Source organism: Galeopterus variegatus, unplaced genomic scaffold (assembly GCF_000696425.1).
Source record: "Galeopterus variegatus unplaced genomic scaffold, G_variegatus-3.0.2 Scaffold106, whole genome shotgun sequence".
In the NCBI taxonomy this organism is placed as follows: Eukaryota; Metazoa; Chordata; class Mammalia; order Dermoptera; family Cynocephalidae; genus Galeopterus; species Galeopterus variegatus.
Window position 1 is genome coordinate 1,254,287 of NW_007726217.1, and position 9,545 is coordinate 1,263,831.

The 9,545-nt window shown below is 44.5% G+C and overlaps 1 protein-coding gene across 2 annotated transcripts in view; it reads left to right on the plus strand.

Annotated features, from left to right (window-relative positions):
* The first annotated feature begins 3,139 nt into the window (after positions 1 to 3,139).
* Positions 3,140 to 9,545, plus strand: part of THRAP3 (thyroid hormone receptor associated protein 3) — a 71,260-nt gene continuing 64,854 nt past the window's right edge. Inside the window, exons 1-2 of one of the 2 annotated variants that reach the window (XM_008585573.1) lie at positions 3,204 to 3,221; positions 4,504 to 4,533. The gene's annotated coding sequence lies outside the window, so the exon portion shown is untranslated. Of the gene's footprint in view, positions 3,222 to 4,503; positions 4,534 to 9,545 lie in introns of both variants that reach the window. The other variant, XM_008585565.1, reaches the window with a different exon arrangement.

Consider the following 9,545-nt stretch of genomic DNA (forward strand, 5'->3'; position numbering starts at 1 on the left):
AAATATTTTAGGCTTTGCAGACCACAGAGTCTCTGTTGTGACTATTCAACTCTGCTGCTGTATCAGTCATAGACAATACATAAATGAATTTATGGACACCAAACTTCAAATTTCATATAATTTTGATATGTCACAAAATATTCTTCTTTTGATTTTTTTTCCTCAACCATTTAAAAATGTAAAAATAGGGCCGGCCCAGTGGCGCACTGGAGAGTGCACCACTTGGGAGCGCGGCGGCGCTCCCGCCGAGGGTTCGGATCCCATGTGGAGACTGGTTCCCGCTCACTGGCTGAGCGTGGTGCGGGCGCAACACCGAGGTTTGCGATCCCATTGCTGGTCCCTGGTACGGGCGCGACACGAAGGGTTGCGATCCCGTTACCAGTCAGTAAAAAGACAAAAAGGAAGAAAAAAAAAATGTAAAAATAATGGGCCGGCCCATGGCTCACTCGGGAGAGTGCGGTGCTAGTAACACCAAGGCCACAGGTTCGGATCCCATATAGGGATGGCTGGTTCGCTCACTGGCTGAGCGTGGTGCTGACAACAGCAAGACAAGGGTTAAGATCCCCTTACCGGTCATCTTTTAAAAATAAAATAAAATAAAATAAAATAAAAATGTAAAAATAATCCTAGCTTCTGGCCTTACAAAAACAGAAGACGGGCTGGAATTGGCCCATGGGCTGTAGTTTGTTAACCAGTTCTATACAATCACAGCAAATATCATATACTCTTCATGTATTGCACTTATCACAGTAGTAACTAATTATGTATGTGACAGGCTTCTTTTTTTTTTGTCTTTTTCTGTGTCCGGCAACGGATCGCAACCCTCAGTGTTGCCCCCGTACCGGACCGGGGACCGGAAACGGGATCGCAACCCTCGGTGTTGCTCCCGCGCCTCGCTCAGCCAGTGAGCGGGAACCGGTCTGCATGTGGGATCCGAACCCTCGGGCGGGAGCGCCACCGGGCCGGCCCTGTGACGGGCTTCTTAACTGGTGTCTCCCCAATTGCAAATAAGCTCCGTGAGGGAAAGGACCACATTTTTGTTTACTCTTTTTTTTCCCAAGCATCTAACACAGGAATTGACTCATAATAGGTGTGCAATAAATGAAGGTAGTGACCAGGTGTTCTCTTCCTTGAGAGGAGAACGCAGACACACAAACAACTAATTACACAATTAACTAGGTAATGTTGTATCAGAAGAAAGAAGAGTTTCTGGCAGGTTGAGTTTGAAATACCTGTGGCAAATCACAGTATGCTGGCTCCTAAACAGCTGGAGCTACCCAAGTGAGTTGAGTCTAAGATGTAAATAAGGGAGTAAAATACTTAGAAGAGATGTAAAAGCTACCTGACTATGCCAGATCACTCAAGGAGAGAGATCATTTAGGGAGAGAGGCCAAATGAGGAGATGAGATGGTGGAGACTAGGATTTGGGGGTAAGTTTCTGGGCCAAGGAAGGGTCAGAGGTTGGTAGAGAGGTGAGAAGAGATCCAGCATAGAGTATTTCAGAACCAAGAGTAATGACTACATTTGGATCCATCTAGTTTACCACTGTGTTCCCACTATTTTGCACTGGGCATGGTATATAGTAGACACCCAGAAAATCTGTGGATTAAAACTTAATTGAGGGCCAGCCCGTGACTCACTCAGGAGAGTGTGGTGCTGATAACACCAAGGCCCCGGGTTCGGATCCCATATAGGGATGGCCGGTTTGAGCGTGGTGCTGACAACACCAAGTCAAGGGTTAAGATCCCCTTACTGGTCATCTTTAAAAAAAAAAACAAATAAACAAACAAAAACAAAACAAACAAAAAATAAAATAAAATAAAACTTAATTGAATCAGAACATTTCAAGAATCTCTACAAAGTATGCCACCCATAGAGAATGATGGAAGGAGGAAGAAAGAGTAAACAGCATGGAAGGAATGCTGTTGAGGCCAGTAAGGGTGAGGGTTGATGTGGCATGGTCTGCCACTTGAGTTGAGCCTGGCGAGCTTTTCTCTCAGGAAGAGCAGTAGATTTCTTTACAAATTTATTGATGTGTACTTTGTCTACTTTGCCCTGCGGGTGCAGAAATTTATCAAAACTCACCTCTGTTCTCAAAGAGCTCATAGTCTGGTGAGGAAAACAAATACAGGCCCTGATAATTATAGTATAAAGTGCAAACGCACAGTGGGAGCATAGAGATAGGGAGAAGTTACTAAACTTGGAAGACATCAGACTAGGTGACATTTGAGCTGAGTCTTAAATGTGCGAGTTGACTAGAGTAGGAACTCCAGAGGAAACCAGCCTGTGTAAAACCCTGACAAATGTAGTGATTCTCAAACTTGTACGTGCATAAGAATCACCTGAGAGGGTCTGTTTAAAACAGATTCCAGGGGAATCTCCCTGAGAAACTTCTGGTTCAATAATCAAGTGACACCTATTTTAGCAATCTTTCCAGGACCACACTCAAGAAACTCTCTTTCTGTGCTCTCATTGTCATGGAAGGGAAGCGGGGGATGGTGACGGGAGATGAAGCTGCAGAAAGCTTTGTCTATCAGGGCTCCTGGGTCTCGGACGGTCACGCTTCCACAATAAAAAAAAAAAACAAACCACCTCCATTTTGCGGTGCCCTTTCAGGGAACCAGACGTTTTCAAGTGCCTTACTTTGTCAGAACCTCTGTGGGGTAGAAATTATGAGTCTCATTTTACAGGGGAGAAAACTGAGGATCGGAGAGGGGAGACGATTTGCTCAAGGTCACAAAGTGAGAGGTGGCAGGGCAGAGACTGAAAAGGAGGAGACCCGATTTCCAGCGCAGAGACTTTCCAACAACACAGGCAGACGAGTAGGTGGGCCTCAAGCCCTCCCTCGTTCCAAAATGGTGGGGGCAGTGGCGTCAGCAACGCCCCCGCCCCTTCCTTCCACCTCCCTCCATCTTCCCCAGGCCACCCAGGAGGGGGGAGGGGATGGAACGGAGCAAGCCACGTGACGGCCAACAACCCGACGCGTGACGCAAAGCGGCGGGCCCAACGCTCGCCTTATCTTGTGGGAAACGTAGTTCAGAAGACCGCCGAGTCAACAAGGAGAGGCGGGCTTAGGACTACATTTCCCAGGAGGCAGCGGGGCGACGCTGCCGTCACCATCTTGGGAGAGCGGGGACGCGGGGCGCGCTGTCGGGCGCGGGCGAGATCGGGCCGGTTGTGCCGTTGCGAGGCTGCGCCTGAGATTGCTGCGGTGGGCCCAGGTGAGCGAGCGCTTCTGATGGGAGTTGGGGCAGCTCGACCGGTTCCAGTCGTTTTATCTTTTATCTTTTCTTCGTGGCGGCTGGCTCAGGGTCCCGGGGAAGGCCTGGTGCGGGGCCGCTCCCCGCGCTTACACCCGGGCCTCTTCTGAGCTGGCCCCGCTCTCTCCGGCTCCTCCCTCTCCCCGCCCTTCAGGGCTTCCCCTCGCTCCGGCCTAGCTTTGGAGGCGCTGGGCCGCCTTCTCTCGCGAGCAGCTCCTGCACTCCTTTCTTCTCCTTGCAGTTTGCCAGGGGGAGGCCTCTCTCCTTCCTCCAGCCCCGTTGGTCTTACGAGTCCCGGTATTTGGATTTCTCCTTTTCCCGGAACTCTTGAGTGCCGCCCCCCCCCCCCCCCCCTTTATGTCAAGATGGAAAATTGTATTGAGACACTTGGTTGAAAGGTACTTTTTAGTTTGAAGTTTTGTTTCATTATAATAGTATTTGGTTTTTAGCTGACCAAATTATGATTGTATTACTATTTCTTTGCTTATTAAAAATAAAATATTCTATTTTTATGTCCATCAATTTACAGGCATTTTGATCACACTGAAATTGGATGATTAATTTTACCCCCCCGTCTCTTTTGGCCTGGTTCTGTCTTCTAGGGTGCATGTGGCTGGCACTCAGTAAATGTTAATACCTCTTCCGTTCTTTTCTGCCTTGTGACCAAAAGACGCATAATTCAAATTTATCTTCTGTGGGAATCATAGTGTTTCCACTTTTTTTTTTAGGGTGGAGGTTAGCCGACTTGCATTCCAGTGGTAATAGGCGTGTGTTCTGCTTATATGAGGCGATTTCCTTTGCTTCTCTTAGTACCTAAGCAACTTTTTCCAGCGGTTTTCTTTATCCTTCTAAATCTTAGGGGTGGAGCATGGCGGCAGAAGCTGGCGAGCAGCGCTGTTGTCCAGAAGTTGGAAGCCATCATTGGGAATACAGTGTTTAACGGGGAGGCTTTTAATTGGATCGAAGGGAAAGCCTCTGAGAGTGTAGGGCCTGGCGGGAGAGAGCCATTGAAGCTTCTGGTGGCATGATAACAGAAGGATCCTGGAGCCAGTCTGCCTGGGTTCAAAACTTGGCTCTGCTAGCTTTTGATTTTAGGTTAAGAGTCTTCACTTCTAGGTGTCGCAGTTTTCTTATCTCTAAAATAGCAGTAAATAACAGTGGGCACTTTGTAGGATTATTGTGGATACTAAATGAAATGAACTAAAAACCAGGTAGTCACTATTATTTCTATCATCATTTACAGAATTTGTAGATTGTGGCCCAGAGTGGAAAGGTATGTATGACACCATCGTTTTTTTTTTCGTGGAAATGCCGTGTGTTGTAGTCTGTCCTGTTATCTAGAAAGCTTCATGTGTGTATTATTATATAAAAGCCTATTAAAGAGCCCAGAACGTCTGCTGCCATGAACAACTTGTGGGGCAAATTGGGCTCAGTTTGTCCTTTGCTGGAAGATGTATTTTGCGAACTTGTGTTCACACTTTAGCAATATCAGAAACAAGTTTTACTACAGCCTTTGGGCATCATTGCATTTTGTAAAAGAGCTGTAAGATGTTTCTATAAGAAACAGTAATTAAAAACCTTTATCCAGTATAATTTCATTTCATTGTTTTTCAAACCTTTTAGTGCCAGCGAAAAGATCTCCAGTTTTGGAGATTGATGTTTTTAGTTTCCAGACTAGGTACAGTCTAGTTTTAGCAGCGGTGGTGGGTAGTTAGCCAGCCGTTTTTGGCTTTTGGGGTTTTTTTTTTTTGGCGGCTAGCAGGTACAAGGGTTGAATCCTGGACCTTGGTGCTATCAGCACCATGCTCTAATCAGCTGAGCTAACCGGCCGCGGCCCCCGCCGTATTTCTTTCTTTCTTTTTTTTTTTTTTAAAGATGACCGGTAAGGGGATCTTAACCCTTGACTTGGTGTTGTCAGCACCACGCTCACCCAGTGAGCAACCGGCCATCCCTATATGGGATCCGAACCCGTGGCCTTGGTGTTATCAGCACCACACTCTCCCGAGTGAGCCACAGGCCGGCCCCCCGCCGTATTTCTTTAATACCAAGTACGGGTACTTTTGAATTTGTTTAGGCAGTGGAATTATGGATTACAAAAAGATCTCTTTTCTTTTGAGAAATTGGAGGGAGGAAGCTTGAAGTACTTCCGAGATTAGCACAGATGGGTAGTGATGAGGCTAACTGGGAGAGCATGAAGGCATAGGATTTTCTTTTATTTTTAGAATGGATAGGTTTGTCCCCCCCCCGAAAAGGTTTAAAAATTTTTATTTAACATGCTGGGAAAGGGGACACAGCATGGGGAAATCACAAAAGAGTAATGTCTGAATGGATAGTTCTAAACACTAAGAATCTTAGGGAATCTATAGCCTGTTTCTCTTGGGCATAGTGACATCCTTAATTGAAGGAAGTGTGGTTAATGCTGTGCTCTCAAATACTAGATTTCAATTGATTGCTTCACGCACACTCATTCTATAAACTCATTCAAGATAGGTTCACTATTTGACTCTGATTGGTGATTGACTAAACAAATAGTGCCTGAGAGCCTACCACTTACCAGCCCTTCTACTAGGCCCTGTGAGTACAGGGGGTGTGAGACATGAGCTCTTATCTTCTGGGAAGTTAAAGGATAATGGGGGAAAACACAAAAGGTAAGTAAATAAGTTATAAACTGAGAAAGGTGAAGTGATATCAAGCAGGGGATTCTGATAGACTTTAAAAAGGGGGAGACCTAAAGGTGGTCAGAGAAGTTCTTTTTGGGGAGAGTGAGGAGCCAATTTTGTAGGGTGTCAAGGAGAGAACATCCAGGTAGAGGAAACAGCAAGTGCCCAAACTGGAAGATAGGAAGAATTTAGTGTACTTGCAGAAATGAAAGGAGGCTGAGTATGCTGAGAGTGGTTAAAGATGAGTTGGAGAGCTAAGGTTGTTTAAGGAAGCCACCGAAGGGTTCTGATGGGTGGGTGGGGCTGCCATCTTATTTGTATATATTATTATTTACAACAAATATTCAGTTACTTCAGTGAAACAAAGGAAGGAAGGAAGAGAATTTATGAATTAGATTGGGGGTGTCATCTATATTTTAAAATCACTTTTGCAGAGGTGTTAAAATGGATTGTGGGATATCAATTAAGAGGCTATTCTGGCTATGGTAGTTACCTGACGTAGAGTGATGGGATAGAAATGTAGCACTGGGAATAAGCAGAGTGTTTGGAGATTAAGTAAGTTTAATACTCTCTAGAACAGGACTTTTTTTTTTTCAATACTGGAGGACATTCTTAATCTATGGTCTGTGGACTTCATGGGGCCGTGAACTCTTCAAAATTTTTGTGAGGGGATGCATTTTCTCAAAAGGTCTTCACATTCTGCCATATTTATTAGTCTCAAAAAAGTTTAAGAAACACTGCCCTAGACCTTGTAATGCAGGTTTATAACCCATAAAAAGTAATCCGAGGTTTACCTGGGCAGTAAGAGACATGGGTACCGTTGCTAAAGGATTGACTATCTTAGCCTTTTTTGTTTGTTTTTTGATCGGTAAGGGGATCGAAAACCTCAGCACGGTGTTGTCAGCACCACGCTCAGCCAGTGAGCGCACCGGCACCGCCATCCCTATATAGGATCTGAACTCGCAGCCTCTGTGCTACCAGTGCTGCACTCCCCCGAGTGAGCCACTGGGCCAGCCCAGACTATCTTAGCCTTTATCTTTTTTTTTTTTTTTTAAAAAAGATGACCGGTAAGGGGATCTTAACCCTTGACTTGGTGTTGTCAACACCACGCTCAGTCAGTGAGCCAACCGGCCATCCCTATATGGGATCTGAACCCGGGGCCTTGGTGTTATCAGCACCACACTCTCCCGAGTGAGCCACGGGCCGGCCCTATCTTAGCCTTTAAAGGGAACTTTTTTTTTTTTTTTTGTGGGAGGGGGACATTGAGCTTAGATGCTGTGCCTTAGAAATCATCTTTTAGTTTCTTTTTGTCTAGAAGATAGAGGCTGATTATGTTCATAGTGAGGAAGCTGAAACTTAGCCCAGTTTCACAAAAATCCATTTCCTAATGCTTTCTTACATTGGGTTTTGTTCATGGTTCATATTTTAGTGGCAGAAATGGAGCACCTTAGTGTGTAAAGAGTAAGATGATTTTCTTCTTGTTTTCCTTCAACAACTGGGGGTCTCAGATGTACATTGATGTTTTTTGTAGTGTATTTACAGATGATAGTGTTTTATTAGAAGCATAATAGAGTGTGCTTTCTGCCTTAGAGTTCTACTACTGAAAGAACCATGTATTTTTATTTTTATGGTGAAGGTTGAAAACTGAAGGATCATGGACTAAATCCAATCTGCAGAAGTATTTGTTTGGCTCACATGGTATTGTAAATTTGAGTTAGTTGTCAACATTTAAAAACAGGGAGAGTTCTTATAAAAATTTGGAGTCAGGCTGCTCTTGAAAAATCAGATCTGGCAGCCATGGACCTGTGTTTCTGCTTTGCAGCAGCCACTTTTTATAGTTGGGACAAATCCTTTACAGTTTGCAACAGACTGCACCACAGCCTGAAATGTGTCCCTGACATGGAGCCAGAATGTCAGTTCGTATTTATTTCACACCTTTATATTATTTGTCTGTTGTAGGCATTTTAATTTGCTTTCTGTGTTCTGGATAATATGACAGAGGTCTCTATTACACCCATTCAAAGTCATTTTGCTGTCTTAATGTTACATCAGTATTTAAAATTTTTTTCTGTGTTGGTGCCTTATTTCTCTCCTTTGTTTCTTTTTGAAATAGGAGGTTTTAGGTAACTTTGGAAGAGGGAAGTGAAGCAGGGTTTTACCCGAAGAGCGGGGTAAGACCCAAAACATTGAATGATTTTGTTTCCAAAACAAAGAAACTCGAGGACTTTTATAAAGCATAAAGGCATTGATCTGACCCTGCCCATGCCTTTTTTAGCTGACACGTATGCAGTGTCCTCATTTTCATTCTCATTTGGGTTTGGTTTGTAGCATCTGGAAAGTTGTAACTGCATAGCTTGGCCTGTCTCACAAGATATGAGAAGGTCAAGCAAAAGGCAGTTGTTGAATGTCTAATTACAAGAGTTTTGGCTCTTGTCCTCAGACATAAGAACCAAAGGGTTTTTTTTGTTTTGTTTTTTTGATAATATATATCTGTGAAATTCATAGCTTTGCTTTCAGTAATTCCGTGTGTGTTTTTTTTTTTTTTTTTTGAGAGATTAATAATTTTCTTCTCTATTTTAGTAGAAAGGGTAGGATAAATAAAGGATTGATAAAAGAATTCATAGAGGTGAGATTGTTTTTCTAAAGTTACCCAGGACTTTACTTGCAAGCTCCATTACGTCAGGGCTTCCCAGAAGGTGGTCCCAGCTTATCTAAAGTCTTGAATAATACCTTTGGCTTCCAGACTATGGGGTATCAGAAAAAACTTTTTTAAACGAAGGAGATTGAGAGCCAGCCTGTGGCTGACTTGGGGGAGTGTGGTGCTGATAACACCAAGGCCATGGGTTCGGATCCCATATAGGGATGGCCGGTTAGCTCACTGGGTGAGCATGGTGCTGACAACACCAAATCAAGGGTTAAGACCCCCTTACCAGTCATCTTTTTTTTTTTTTTTTTGGTCTTTTTTGTGACCGGCCAGCTGCACCGCGCTCAGCCAGTGAGCGAACCAGTGAACCGGCCATTCCTATATAGGATCTGAATCCGCGGTGGGAGCGCCGCTGCTCTCCCAGCGCCGCACTCTCCCGAGTGCACCATGGGATCGTCCCTACCGGTCATCTTTAAAAAAAAACAAAAATGGGGCTGGCCCGGTGGCGCACTGGAGAGTGCGCCGCTTGGGAGTGCGGCGGCGCTCCCGCCGAGGGTTCGGATCCCATGTGGAGACCGGTTCCTGCTCACTGGCTGAGCGTGGTGCGGGCGCAACACCGAGGGTTGCGATCCCATTGCTGGTCCCCGGTACGGGTGCGACACCGAGGGTTGTGATCCTGTTACCGGTCAGTAAAAAAGACAAAAAGGAAGAAAACAAACAAACAAACAAACAAAAATGAAGGAGATTGAGGAAGTTGGTCAGATGCCAGAGTGGGGTTGCTCAATAGAAAAAAAGTACTGGGTAAAATTTTTAATGTAAGAAATTCTTGTTTCAGGCATGATAAAATGATCTTTTACAAATCCTTGCTTTGTATACTCTTAAGTTCTTACTACTTAGCTGTCAAGGAGTTGCTGTACCACCTTCTTGGCTTTTGTAGTTTTTTTTTTTTTTTTTTTTTTTTTTAAAAGATGACCGGTAAGG